Here is a 15,219-nt window from a genome sequence, read left to right as displayed (position 1 = left end):
CTGTGGTGGCGGAAGGAATCTTGGATCGGAGCCAAGCAAACGCAGGCCTGAGGTCTGATTCTCAAAGCACCTTTGTGATATGGGGCCAGTCCCTTCCCTTCACCCCATGGCCTCAGGCCCTCTGGGAGCCCGCTGGCAGACAGCCGCAGGGCGAGGCAGGCAGGGCGGGCAAGAGCCAGCACACTTCTAACCACTTAACATAGTCTGCTGCAAGAAACTAGACAGGTGTCTCCACTTGATGAAGAAATAGAAAAGGCGTAGGCCATGAAAGGAAAACTAACCTGTGTTGATTAACCCCCTGCGGCCCCCATTGTACCTTCCTGTTCCGTATTGTCATCTTTATCGGAGTTTGCTCTGTAGCTGGGCAAGACAGAGAGAATCAGCTCACCCATCTCTGAATTATAATCCATTACGTTTTAGAAGCCAATTCTTTCCCTTCCCCCTTACAATTGTGTTTGAAAACATTTTGCCCCAGCTCTAAAAATGCAGGGTCTCTCAAGTTCTGAAGTCCAAAGTGGTACAATCATCATTTTAACAACAGACAAGTTCTGAGATGGTGGTGGTGATAGCTACATAGTGGGGTTTTGTTTGTTGTTTGTTTGTTTGTTTGTTTTCTGTTTTGGTTTTTGTTTTGGTTTTTGTTTTGGTGGGGGTAGGTCTCCTGGAATCCCCACATATAAACATACAGCGTTTAAATAGAAAAATAAAAAATATGTAAGTAACATTTACAACAAAACTAGGTGATAAGATAACCTTCTCCCCAAACACCAAAATTCAAGCAGGTAAGGATAAACCACCAGCAAATACACAAATAGCCAACTCCTGCTGTCAAGACAGAGCCTCCCATTGGAGAGAAACTCCTGAGAGAAAAATCGAAATTGAGCAAAACAGGAATAACAAAACTGAGAAAACAGAAGATTCAGCTAACAGTGGGGAAGGAAAACAAAAGTAGGAAATTTCAGTAAGAAGTAAGTAGGTAAGACAGTAAGTTTTGTTTGTTTTTAGACACTACATGACTTGAAGAGGGAGTTCCGGGAAGTTAGAAAAAAGTATCTCAACCAAGTCTCTTGCTGAAACTTCAGGAAAATGAGCAACAGAGAAGCACTGAGATCAAATTCTACCCAATATTACTATAAGAACAAGAGAGAAAGGAATAAAATACCACCTCTACAGGTTAATAAAAGCACACCCAAGAAAACAGTCTCAAAAATCAGATTAAAACTGTAATATACAATTTCTAAATGTGCCAAAAGACACTGAGAAAATATACTGGACATGAAGAAACCAGAATAGATAAACTAAAAAACCATCAGAAATGAGGTGACAGAACTTGAGGGAGTTAGAAATTTTAGAAATAAAATCTTAACTAGAAGGAACTTAAGAGTGAATGAAAATAATAATAATACCTTCAGATAAATAGAAGGAGAAAATGGAAAGTTTCAAATCAAAAAAAAAAAAAATGAAGAAAGTGTTACCAGGAAAAGTGACAAACTTTGAAGACAAGCAAATAAGATGCAACATAATAAAATAATAGGAGATTCTGAAAGGGGGGAGAAATTTTGGAACAAAGGAACATAACAAATACCAAAAATAAATAAATAAATAAAAATTAAAATTAAAAAAAAACTTTAATAAAGAAAACTTTCCTAAAAAAAAAAAGAAGAAAACTTTCCTAAAATAGAACAATTTTTAAATTGCATGTTAACATATAATTTAGAAAGAAACTACCTATGTGAGAATAATCACCCAGAACCACCAACACCAACACATACACTGGTAAAATTTTAAGACTTTAAAGGAAAAAGCGAAACAAAACAACTCTGGGCAAACTCTAGGCAAAAAGAGAATATGACCTACAAGAGAAAGAAAACTGGATTATCAGAATTTACAGCAATGTTTTATGCCATAAGATAATTGAGGAACATATTTAGATATTCAAAGAAAGAAAATCTGAGCCAAGGATTTTATGTCTAGCAAAACTGAACCATAACCCCCTTCCTAAGGAATCTACTAGAGAATGAGTTTCAGATAACCAAAGGACTAGGATACAGAGATGGTGGTAAGCATTAAATATATAAAACTAAGAATTAACATTAAACAGAGGTTAAATGGTGGAGAGTATAGCATGTACTAAGAATTGGCTAATAACACAGATTTGGTGTAACCATAAAGAATTAGGGGAAAATCGAAATAACACATGCATAAAAAATTCTCAACTCTTTTTAGTGATCATAGTTGGTGGTGATAGTAATAATACTAGATGTATAATGTGGAATAGAGCAAATGGGTAATTATGAAATATTCTAGGGGCGCCTGGGTGGCTCAGTCAGTTGAACATCCGACTTTGGCTCAGGTCATGTTCTTGCAGTTTGTGAGTTCAGGCCCCGCATCGGGCTCTGAGCTGACAGCTCGGAGCCTGGAGCCTGCTTCGGATTCTGTGTGTGTGTGTGTGTGTGTGTGTGTGTGTGTGTGTGTGTGTCTGCCCCTCTGCCTCTCACACCCTTTCTGTCTCCTTCAGAAGTAAATAAACATTAAAAACAAAGAAAGAAAGAAAAAAGAAATATTCAAAGCTAGCATCTTCTGTGTCCTTGAGAACCAAGATTCTTACAGTGGAAGAAATGAGATATGGATGCCATATAGAATAAGTTAAGTGGGGCCACTTCAGTGGCTCAGTTGGTTGATCTGACTTCGGCTCAGGTCATGATCTCATGGTTTGTGAGTTCGAGTCCCGCATCACACTCAGTGCTGTCAGCGCAGAGCCCGTTTTGGGAGACAGAGAGCTCCTCTCTGTCTGCCCTTCCCCTGTTCGTTCTCTCTCTCAAAAATAAACATTAAAGAAAGAGAGAGAAGAAGTTAAGTAAAAACTCTGTAGTCCTCAATTGTAAACTTTAGAATAAATTTGTGAAGTATTTTAACTTTATTTATATTTAAATACATATTTAATTATAATACATATATATTCACTATATCTATATGTAGGTATAGAAAAAGACATGTAGATATAAATATTTACTAGCTCTGTCATGGAAAAGATGCAGAAAAAAAATAAAATAAAAGACAAAGCCAGTACCCATGAGTGCCTAGTTTGTGGTTTTATTTATCTTATTCCTATTAAAAGGGTGGTTTCTTGGAGAAATGGCTGATTGCTGATCTAGGATAAGAAATGTACAAGATGAACATGAAAAAAAAAAGGAAGAAGTCAGAGAACAAGTCACATCAAGAGGAATCAGGAAGCAAGCAGAAGAAGCTCCCATTGGCCAAAAGTAAGGGCAGTTTGAGCTTTAATAAGGGTAAGGTTACCAACGTTTGACAGCCTTCCAGTATGTTCAAGTCTAGTAGTTCATAATGACATTTTAATAAATAACTGCTTATTTTCTGAACATCACAGGGAAACAATTCATCATTTTGAAAACTAGGTAAATAAAAAGAAAGAGGAGCCTTTGATCTGCTTTTCATGTATGAATCTATCACTGGGGAGCCATATAGTGATACACATTTATTCTACACAAATTTTTCCAGCTAATAAGTAAAAGTGAAAATGAAATGACAGAATATTGCCAATATACACCTCCCAATAGATCCAAGTATTGAACAGTTATGCTTGATGACATCAAAAAACTGTAAAGCTACATATCCTATGCCTCGTCATGAAAGAATTCAGTACCACCTACAGTCCTGGCAAAAGGATCAAGCTTGGGTTTGATAAAGCCTCTATATCTAGCTGCCAATATGCAGGAAATGTAGAGGATCACATGGAACTATGCCATGAGTATACTACCAGCAAAATCTACCCTCTAGGAAGTCCAACAAGCCAAACAATCTAGGGTCTTTAATAGATACATTGTATGAGAAAGAAAGTGACAGTGCTGAGGGGGCTGCACATGGAAAGACAAATTTGCTATCAACAGGAAAGACTAAACTATAGTATCTGGGGTCGTGCATTTCAATAAAAAAAAACTAGAAAGAGACAAGGAACAATTACTGAGAAACTCAAGAGAGTGTTTTTTTTCAGGAGGAAGGAAGGAACTGTGGTTGGGAAGAGGGACATAGAAAGGTTTCTGAGTTAACTGGAAAGTTCTATTTCTTGACCTACAAGGTAGTTAGAAAAATGTCCACCTAATTCACTAAACTAGTGGTTCTCAAGCGCATGCATGAGAATCTTCTGGAGGGTCATTAAAACAGAGATCTCACCTCCATAGTTTATGATTTTAAAGTCTACATAGAAGCTCAAACGTTTGTATTTCGACCAAGTTCTAAGACAATGCTGGTGCTGCTAATGTGGAGACCACACTTTAGGAATCATTGCAGTAAGCTATCCTTGCATTGTCTGGGGGGTTTTTTTTGTTTGTTTTTGTTTTTGTTTTGAGTGTTTGTCTTATTTTTCAATAAGAAGATTGGATGGATGGATGGATGGATGGATGGGTGGATGGATGGATGGATGGATGGATAGATGGGCAGCAGGTAGGCAGGCTAGATGGGTGGGTGGAAAGATAGGCAGAGACAAACAACTAGGAAAAAAATCATATCAAACCATGGGAAGATTGCCTTACCACTCATATGCTATCTAACTGGTCTCTCTCTACCTGCTATCTACCTAGTTCAATGATGTGCTATACAAAGTATTCCTATGTTTGCTAGGTATCCCACCGTGACCTCTAGAGGTTTTTGTCCCAGTCATTATCTGACAGCTTCTCAAGCCAAAAGAGGAACTGGAATGTACTGGGAGCCCATGTCAAAGACAACTTATAATGGTCTATTGATAAAGTTGGGCACTGTTTTGTTTTTCCCCATGGAAAAGATATTTTATGCACAAAGCCAATGCCTTGGTATCTCTCTACAATCTTGCACTTTTCTTTAATTGAAGACAAATTCACCCTACTGCATCTCCAGAAGACTACTGTGGGACTGTTTAGAAAAGATAAATCTGGTCCCACAAATCACCCACTAAATATCTACAAGCATTTCTTATCTTCTCAAAGAGTATCCTCAGAACAAAGTAAAAAGCAAAGTGCATCTCAGAGCCAAGAATAAAAATGTGGTGTGAGGGGCGCCTGGGTGGCGCAGTCGGTTAAGCGTCTGACTTCAGCCAGGTCACGATCTCGCGGTCCGTGAGTTCGAGCCCCGCGTCGGGCTCTGGGCTGATGGCTCGGAGCCTGGAGCCTGTTTCCGATTCTGTGTCTCCCTCTCTCTCTGCCCCTCCCCCGTTCATGCTCTGTCTCTCTCTGTCCCAAAAAAATAAATAAAAAACGTTTAAAAAAAAAAAAAATGTGGTGTGAGTTCAAATATCAGAGACTGAGCTTCAGTCAGTCAAGTTTGGGGAATATTTCCTAGAAAGAAAAAAGAAAAAAAAAAAGTAGTAAATAAAGTAATGTGTCCTGAAATATGAAAGAGGGCAAAATTCCTAGAATTTTAAGAAAATCAAACCTTAGTTATGCAAATAGCAAAGGGTACTCACAAGATTTATCCAGCTAATAAATTCAGTTCCACAACTGTTTATATGCCCACTGTGTGAAAGTACAAAAACAAATAGAACATAATCCTTGCCCTCAGGACATTAAAATTGAAAAAGGGAGCTCTTGTTAACTCTAAGACCAGGAAAAGTGTAAGTGGTGAATAAGGTACAAAAAATTTTTGCCTGGGTAAAAAGGGAGAGATGTGATTTATTAGAGGCAAAACCACAGTTGGCCTGTCCCGCTGGCAGAGGAGTCATCTGTGAGTTGTATCTGGAAAGTCCAGAGAGGACTTCATCCAGTCGTCATTCCTCATATATTACTGGTGATGCCTGACATTCAGTACGTGCAGCTTCACACCTAGTGTCAGGATCTGATTCCCACAGGGCCTCTATAATACTCTAATAACCTAGCTGTGTTTTATGTTTTAGTGGTTATTCTGACACTGGGAACCATGAACATATCCACCGACATGTGTATTTTCTACTGACCAACGTTTGCGTATTTAGCTGAAATAATCATCTAAAAGTATTCATAGAGGCACAATCAGATCCTTGCACTCAAAGCAGTCCTTGGGTCAACAGCATGAACATAAACCTGAAAATCTATTGGAAATGCAGAATCTCAGGCCCCATCCCCGTCTGCATTTTACCAAGATCCTCAGGTGATTCATGTGCACGTTAAAATTAAAAAAAAATTTTTTTTAGTGTTTATTCATTTTTGTGAGACAGAGACAGAGTATGAGTGGGGGAGGGACAGAGAGAGAGGGAGACACAGAATCCGAAGCAGGCTTCAGGCTCCGAGCTGACAGCACAGAACCCAACACGGGGCTCTGGCTCACAGACCATGAGATCATGACCTGAGCCGAAGTCAGACACCTGACCGACTGAGCCCCCCAGGCTCCCCTGCACACGAAAATTTTACAGGCACTAAATTATATAACCATCTTATAATCAAGCAGTGCTAGATGATTTCAGCATTCATATTTGTGTTTATAATCAAGTCAGCATACACCAAGGACTGCCACGCTAATTACCGCAGGCCCAAGAGAGGTGGACGGAGGTGCAATTGATGTCTTGGTGCTTTCTTGCCAAACAAAGGAGGAATAATGTCACAGCACACTGTGAAATGGAAGGGCTTACAGTCATCTTCGCAGAGGAAACTGTGGGAAAATGAAGGCGTCAAAGGCCATGGTGGTTTGGAGCCAGGATGTCATTTTAGTAAAAATAACATCATCTGTCATGTTAGGTCAAGGCTGTTAGTTTGAAATCCCCAACGTTTTCTTGCCTTTAATTTTTAAATCTGTTCTGCTAAAATGTAATTTTTAATTTTTTTAAAATTTTATAGATGCATAAAGGCTACAGGCAAGCACAATTAGTCTATCCATGGCTTTGGTTATTCGCAAATAGTCAAGTAACATTATAATAAAAAGGTAACACCACACCCATACTCACAAGACAGCTCTCCTATAAAGGGACATATCTCTCACATTTAGTAAACACTACAATGGTAAAAATAAAGGATGGGCATTAGTTTTGACAGAAGAAAGGAAAAAGCATGAAAACACAGGATCCTGGGGATCCCCAACAGCACCACATCGAGGGGCCTCTGAGAGGCCAAAGAAAGGTCTCTATCACCTCACAGACCCTTGTTTTAGATGGCAGAGGACATCAGCCCGTAAGTAGCATTCTCAGGGCCTGAAAAGTCACTGCTATTCCTCCCACATCATTTTAAAAAACTAAACAAAAGATTAAAAGACATTTAATCAGCTCCTGGGGAAACATCTAGAAATAATAATCATCATCATAACAAGATAGTAATTACTATATGTCAGGTATTTTTCCAAGCACTTTACTTACATTAACTCATTTAACTCTGTTAATAACCTACAACAAAGTCATGGCTTTGGTAGACTATGAAAAAGGCCATTGGCCTTCACTCAGACATAGAATCTGTTTCTCCACCTTTTGAATCTGCTGGTCTTAATGACTTGCTTTCACCAATGGAATACGGTGGAAGCAAGGATGTACAATTTCTGAGTCTAGGCTTCAAGTGGCCTTACAAGCTTCTAGTACCTTGTTAAGAATACTATGTCCACGATGCAAACAAACCCAGGCCTATTTAGTTCAATCTAAAAAAGAAAAAAAAAAATCACACTTTGATTTTCTTTCCCCCCTTGATGGGCATGATGTAATTCTGATTTTTCTATCATTTTTCTATTTTGTAATTTTTTATTTAAGGGAAAAGTTGTTCTCTACTATCATTCTCCCTAAATTGTTGTATATACAGAAATATATAAATTCAAGAAAGCAAGAAAGAGCTAGAAGTTAGCTTGATGATAGCTACTACTGGGGGGCGGGGGGAAAGGAGACACGATGAAACATGTTGCTTTCCTTCTGCGTTTTCAAGAACTTCACTAAAATTGCACAAAAGGGATATAGTAGCATCGATAAGACAGGAAAACTATCAGTTTAAAAATCATTTCAGGGGCACCTTGGTGGCTCAGTTGGTTAAGCGTCAGACTCTTGATGTCGGTTCAGATCATGATCTCATGGTTCATGGGTTCCAGCCCCGCATTGGACTCTGTGCTGACAGTGCGGAGCCTGCGTGGGATTCTCTCTTTCCCTCTCTATTTGCCCCTCCCACTCTTGCTCTCTCTGTCTCTCTCAAAATGAATAAACTTTAAAAATTCTTTTTGAATAATTTCAAAGTGTTAAGGTTTTTTGGCTTTTCTTCCAAAGTTCTACTTAAATACAGAGCATGCCACATTTGACACTCACATATGCTCATATTACAGTTTGGAGATGTGCTTAAAGATGATTTCTAGTAGGAAAGGATAGCACTGGGACCACCGTAACGCAGTTGTGAATGGGCCTCACTCACAGACACGCAAGGAAGACCGTACAAGCACTAAGAAAGGGCTCTTTCCTAGGTCTTAACTAATGAAGCTATCAAATTCTGAAGATATTTTGTACACAGTGTGCAACTCGGAGCAGCAAGCCAAATCTTTGGTTCTTCTTCTGAAACTTACGGCAATCTTGTAGTCTAGATTTTCTAGAATATTTCCAATTTTAAATGTTCTGTTCCACTGTCAAACCAGGGGCCCTGAGGTTTTAGTTCAGGGTTTCCTAGATCTGTGACTTCGTGAACAAGGAAACTTCCAGGGGGAAAATACAGCGAGTGGGGGACTGCCATGAGATTGCCAACTTTCAGCCAATGAAGTTATTTTGTAAATAATAAGCAAGTTTTTAAAAGTTAACTGTATTTCTGTATACTCAAGTTGTATAAGCTTGAATAAATTACTTCATGTATCTAAGCCTCCATGCATTCATCTATAAAATGGGAAGAGTAATGCCTCCTCCTCAAGTTTGAAAGCACTTACCAGAACATCTGACACTGTAAGCGCTCAACAAAGGTATCCGTGACTACTACAATGATGATCCCTACCATCGCTTCCATAAAAAACGAATGAGTCCAAAGACAATGAATCCTAGCCGGAACCAAAGGGAAAAGTGAGGGGTCCTCACAAGACCAATGGGCAGAGCAGTCTTAATGCATCTGGCTCACCTTTCACTAGGGCATCAACAGCTCCCAGGGAGAGCAACCCCAGACCTACTATACCTTAATGAAATGGAAGAAAGGGCCTCCAAAGAAAGGAAAAAAGCAGTAGCTCCCTTGGCAAACCAGCCGTGACAGGATGGGATTCAGATACGGGACACAAATACCACGGCAAAGCTCACGCTCCCAATTCAGTAGGCCACCAGTGTCTGTCCTTTGCCCATGTCTGCAGCCCTTTTGTATTCATCTCCTGGGCCCTTGATTCAAGCTACACACCTCACTGACTCAACTATAACATTATCTCCCAGATAAAACGTCCATTAACTCTGCTCACACATCATGCTGAGGCTTCTGTGTCCACATCTATCATGCACTTACAACAGTGTTACTGTTCGGTGTTTGTATTTATGTCATTTTCGTGGTTAAGGAGATTTCAAATTCATCATACAATCGGGCTTGGTATGATAATAATCACTTTACATCCATAATCTCACATCCAACGCATTACAAACATTCAGCTGTATTTCCTGTCCGTCTTTTTCTCCCTTTTGCCTTTTTACGTGGTTTGGGTTCACATATGCACGTAGTTTCAAGGGTACAATTGCTACTATACTTTTCAATCATTTGAGCATTTTTCAAATTACTTCACCGTCTTCCAAGATCACCATTTAATTGCTGTGTAACTTTCCACCAAGGAAATGCTTTTAATTTACTTAAGTATAGCTCTCCTGAGGGACATGCAGAGCATCCCCATTTCTGGCTATTATAAGTAGAACTAAAATGAATAATTTCCATGCATATGGATTTTTCCATATTTTGAAATATTTCCTAAAATTAGATTCCCAGGAATCGCATTACTAGCTCAAGAGAAAGGGGCACTGTGATGGCTTTAGATATATATTATCTGATCATGTTTGACAAGAATACAGATGTTTCTTGTGCGTAAGAATCTATTTGCATCTCAGTCATTTTCCAAGTAGCTCATTCTGTCTACTCTCAGTTACACACCTCCTCACTCATGCCTCCCACTCTTGTTGCCCTGCTGTCTACAGCACCACCTGTGGACAATCTGTCCTTTATGAACACTGATTGTCCACAGACACCCTGAACATCTTGCCTTGGTCGAGGACCCCCTGAAAAAGTTGTCCCTTAGGTGTTCCTTGGGGTCTTCTTTTCTCTTCAGGGAACTTTCTCAGGGATGGGTTGCTAAAATACGCCTACAACCCAATGCACTAATGTGTTTTAAGTGCAAACGTCCTTGAAGTTCACAATAGTTTGATTTGTACATTGGATAATATGAAAATCATACACCTCCCTAATGCTAAAATATTTTCTAATACTAATAATGTACAAGAGGACCCATTTGATTACAGTTCTACCAGCATTAGGAATCGTTTGTTCTGCTTTTGTTTTTGAGCATATTATTGATGAAAAATGATGCTGTGCACTACAATGTCAAGTTTGTAAAAAGTGATTTTTTTAAAACATGTCTACCTGCCTCCACTAAACAACTCAGTCTCCTGAGAGAAGAAACGACTATATTTCTCTCTTGTAACATTAGCGCTCAAAGATCTTGGCAGAGATGCAAAAGGGAGGGAAAAGAGAAAAGAAGAGGGGAAAGGAGAAGAGAAAGAAAGGGAGTAAAGGAAGTAGGAGAAGCTGGACAAGAGGAAAGGGAAGAACAATCAAGAACCAGAGTCACTAGCATCTGGGGACTCTGTCCTACAAGTAGGTAGCTTCAGAGACAAGATTCAAAGACACAATCAAAGGGCATCTGGGTGGCTCAGTCAGTTAAGCATCTGACTCTTGATCTCAGCTCAGGTCATGATCTCATGGTTCATGAGATTGACCCCTGCATCTGGCTCTGTGCTAACAGCATGGAGCCTGCTTGGAATTCTCTCTCTCTCTCTCTCTCTCTCTCTCTCTCTCTCTCTCTCTCTCGTCTCTCTCTCTCTCTCTCTCTCTCTCTCTCTCTCTCCCCCCCCCTCTCCCTCTCTCTTTTTGTCTGTTCCATGCATGCACTCTCACTCTCTCAAAATAAATAAACTTAAAAAAAAAAACAAAGACACAATCAAGACTAAAGATATAACTCAATCCACCACTCTACAAGTATTTCGCCACCAATTCCTGTTTTAAATTCATGCAAAAAAAAAAAAAAAAAAAAAGGTAGTGGCTTCTGAGGGTCAATTAGATTGAATACTTTAAATATCAGGACTTCCCCCGACCCTATGGTGTAACTTTCTTCAGAGCAGACTGTTGTTTAACAACAAGACAGATTTGACCTCAGCAGACTCATCTGTATGTTCTTCCACTTTTGTCATGAACTAGCACTGGGAACAAGCAACAGGAACAAAACTAGGTATCTGTATCTGAGAGCCCATTTAACTGAACACAAAGCAGCCATTTAAAGAAGATCACATTACTGTCCTGGAAATCAACCTTAAAGGTATGTAACTCCCTTCGCCTGTGCCTCAGTTCAAAGGCTGGTTAGCCCACCTCGTCGCTGGGTGAAACTGGTACTTAAGCTCTCAGCTTCTCATCTGAGAAATGAGGATAGAGGATGATCTGTAAAATGAGGACAATAAAAGCTCCAATCTTACAGAGAGCTGTTGTGAGCTTGACAAGTTAATATACGCTCACAACAGTAACTAGTATATAGTAAGTGCTCAATAAAAGGGGAGTGATTATGATTGTTGTAAAAGAAGCCAACTGATGAAAGACCATGCAATTCTAAGGGACGCGCAGAGGTCCTAGATCTTTTCAAATGTGTACGATAAAAAAGAAGTCCATACATCAACTGCTCGTATGTAGGGTTTTCTTTTGAAGCCCTATGTGTATGCATTCAGCAGTACAACAGCACATACAATAGGCATTTTCTAGAATGGTTTATCTAAGAAGCAAGAAGGTAATGCAAATGAAAGGAGAGAGAGTGCAGGATGAGAGAAAGGAAGCTCCTCTTCTGTCTGAACGGAGCAGTCACCACTTAGAAGCACTTACCGCTGATTGGGAATCGAGGTCCCATTTAACCAAATCTTCCAAATTTTCAAGAGAAACCAGAACTCTGTATTCTTACGTAGTTTCCAGGCCATTAAATGTTGGCAACTATTTTGATGGTCTCTAAAAGCCTTGTTTTGTGCCAATCAAAACTCTGACAATCTGTCCTCTTTAAGCTTGGAGAAAAACCATGTCCCTAAACCAGGGCCCCCAGCCCCGTCCCTTCCGAGAGCCAATTCCCGCTACATTCCCACTACACGGGGGTGTGAAGAGCATTAGTGCTCAGCAAATACCCACGCGCTGCGTCGGCTCTAGATAGTCAATGGCAGCTCCAGTGAGGGCTTGCTGCATACACGCTACTTATCCATCTTCGGGGGACACAGAAAAAGTAGAGTGAGAACTTAACCTTTCACCGAAGAGGCCAGACACATGTAAGCGAAGGGCCAGCAAGCATTACATTGTACATAGCCGTCCAATTGTGTGGTGCCCACGGGAGGCACCACGGGGCTGTGGGACAGGGGTCCTGAACCAGACCAGGAGGATGGGGGAGGCTGTGGAGAAGACAGAGAGGTACACTCCGGGTAACAGAGGCAAAATGAGCGGCAGCACGGCTGTCTCAGGTTATTGTAACATTTCTCCCATCCTTAATGTTGGAAAGTTTGTATGGTCCTGTTGTTTTTAGTGGGGTTTTTTTTGTTTGTTTTGGTCAGGGAGACATAAAAGCCACCCCCAACATATTACCATAAAAATGAGCTGTGTGTTGGTAGCGTTGACTAATAAATTCTGCTTTCAAACATTTTCTGAGCCTCTGAACACTATCTGTGGCTTGGTTGGCGGGGTAGGCCAAGAGGTGGCCCCTGACCATAAGAAGCCACAGTCCGGTGAGGGAGCTGACTCTAATGAGACAAGATGGCTGGCGCCGGGATCATGCCTGCGGAGCACCGTGTCCAGGGAGTTGAGGTGCCATCACGCGGAAGCCACCAGCTGGGCTGCATCTGGGGGTGAGTAGGCGTCGGCCAGGCAGACAACGGGGAGGAGGGGTGTTCCAGGTAGCAGCAGCAACACAGGCCAAGGCGTAGAATGGTGAAAGCCGGTAGTTTATAGCAGCAAAGATACCCACCCTCTTTTCCACCTCTTCATTCTTGGTCTGTCTGCTAATTACGGCCTTCCTGTGTCTCAGCAAGACAGGAATCTCTGAAGATCCTTAAAGATTCTGAAAACTTGCCCCAGTGTTGCCGTTCATTCACATGAAAAGGCAGCAAAGATGAAAAACCACCAAAGGCCAACGTAAAGGGAATGACTTGCAGTGCCTTTGGTACATGCAGATGCATTTAACTGGGTCTCTGCAGTCTGGGCACGGGGGTGAGGCTGTCAATAAAATCAACTCTGACCTCATTTATTTGGGGATAGATTATTCTCCGCTTGGCCTCTAATACAAGAGGAGATGCTCACATATAAAGAATAGAAATCACACAACACAGCTCAGGGTTGGTTTGGATTTGAGCTTAGGGTTGTCGTGCGTGTTGCATTTTGTTTTTACAACTATTAGCGTTAAAAGGAGTTTTTTAAGTTAATATTGACCTATTTTGCTCAGAAGGGGAAAGTTAAAAGTTATAAAGTTACAAAGCTAAAGATTTCAACTTACAACCACCATTGTCATGTTTCAAAACACCATGAAAAGGGTACTCTAGGAGTACTAGGGGAGTAACTTTTAGCATCCTGGGTCCATTGCCTGTTATGTGGAGCAGCATTTTCACCCTTTTCTTCTCTTTCTGACTGGCTTCTGATGGCCCCTGAATCTCCAAGGGGAGTAAAGGAAGGAGATTGTGGTAGTTTGTTCCACAGATGGTCCCCCGGGGACCTTGCCTCCTGCCCCACTTTGTCTGGGCTGTCCTGCATAGCCAGTGGAAGGTGGATGCTGCAGGACTTCTCAGCCTAAATCAAAAAAGCCTTGCAGTATCTGTGTTGATATCTTGGGATGTTCAGCTTCAGAACCCAGCCACCAGCCTAGAAGAAGTGCACGCCACATGGGGAGGCCACACGCCAGAATCCAAGCTGAGATCAACGGCCAGGCATGTGATGAGCCATCTTGGATGTGTCCAGCTCAGCAAGTGTTCAGATGACTCCAGCCCCAGTTGCCATTTGAGAGCAAGAGTATGAGACCCCCCCCCCCCCACCCAGCAGGACAACCTAGCTGAGTGCAGCCAACCCCCAGAATGGTGGCTTATTACACAGCAAGGTAGAACCAGAAGACAGAAGTCAACAGAAGAAAAAGGAAAACCTGAAATTAAAAGTCTTTTCTACCTGTGACAATATGGTAAATGAGATTGAACTATGTGGCCCAATTGCTTTTTTAAATTTGAGCGTAGTTATTAATTATCGCACTCCCTTTTCCCTAGCGATCACCTGAAGACAACCAAGGCATAAAAATATGCATTTTCTGGGAATAGACACAGACTTAACATGCCTCATGTCATGTGTCGATGTATTTTTCTTAATTATCTTCAAGGTTCACTTTTTAGGCTAGAAAAACAAAAGCAAAATCTTCAGAAACAAAGCAAGATTAGCTAGTCTCCACCAAAATCCTTTATGTAGTAAGGTCAGCAATCATATATGTTGATATGGGCAGTGTACCAGAATTTCCTATCTTTCCAGTTTAACTATGAAATTGGCATGACATTAGAAATGTAATGGTTTTCCACGTTCGGGGTAAGCGCATTCATTTTTATATCTGATGCTTAGTAGCAAAACTCTCATGTGCCATATATGATAGACTGATGAATGCCAATTCGTTGCCCCATCAGCATCCATTCCCTTGTGATCCTTGTTAGCGCCCTCCACTTTGTTTGAAACCTTATGTGTCAGCTAAATACCCAATTTACAGAGGTATCCTTGAAACTGGACACTATCACAGCCATTTAGAATTAAGAGCAAGACTGCTGGGGAGTTCCGATGAAACTTTTGCTGTCCTGATAAAAGGAGAGAGCTGTGGCTAGCACACCACTTCACATCTCCCTTCCAGAATGTGCACATGATGTCTGCAGTCCCAGCAGCAGCCATTTTGCCACCATGAGGCAACAAGCATAAGGATGAATACTAACACATGAGGAAGAGCAGAGCGGAAAACACAAAATAATGACGATTTCTGACAGAATTGCCAAACAGCTGAACAAAACCTAAAAACTGCCTCTGGCTAGATTTGTTGTGTGAGAAAAAT

The 15,219-nt window shown here is 40.9% G+C and overlaps 1 protein-coding gene across 15 annotated transcripts in view; it reads right to left on the bottom strand.

Moving 5' to 3' along the window:
* RGS6 (regulator of G protein signaling 6) overlaps window positions 1–15,219 on the bottom strand; it is a 606,508-nt gene that overhangs the window by 404,891 nt on the left and 186,398 nt on the right. The window contains exon 2 of one of the 15 annotated variants that reach the window (XM_058739542.1): window positions 12,409–12,553. The exons of the other annotated variants lie outside the window; for them this stretch is intronic. The gene's annotated coding sequence lies outside the window, so the exon portion shown is untranslated. The remainder of the gene's footprint in view (window positions 1–12,408; window positions 12,554–15,219) is intronic. 15 annotated transcript variants of the gene reach the window in all.

This window comes from Neofelis nebulosa, chromosome 7, assembly GCF_028018385.1.
Source record: "Neofelis nebulosa isolate mNeoNeb1 chromosome 7, mNeoNeb1.pri, whole genome shotgun sequence".
NCBI classification, from domain to species: Eukaryota; Metazoa; Chordata; class Mammalia; order Carnivora; family Felidae; genus Neofelis; species Neofelis nebulosa.
Note: the sequence above shows the minus strand (reverse complement) of the source record. Positions and strands in the feature narration are given on the sequence as shown.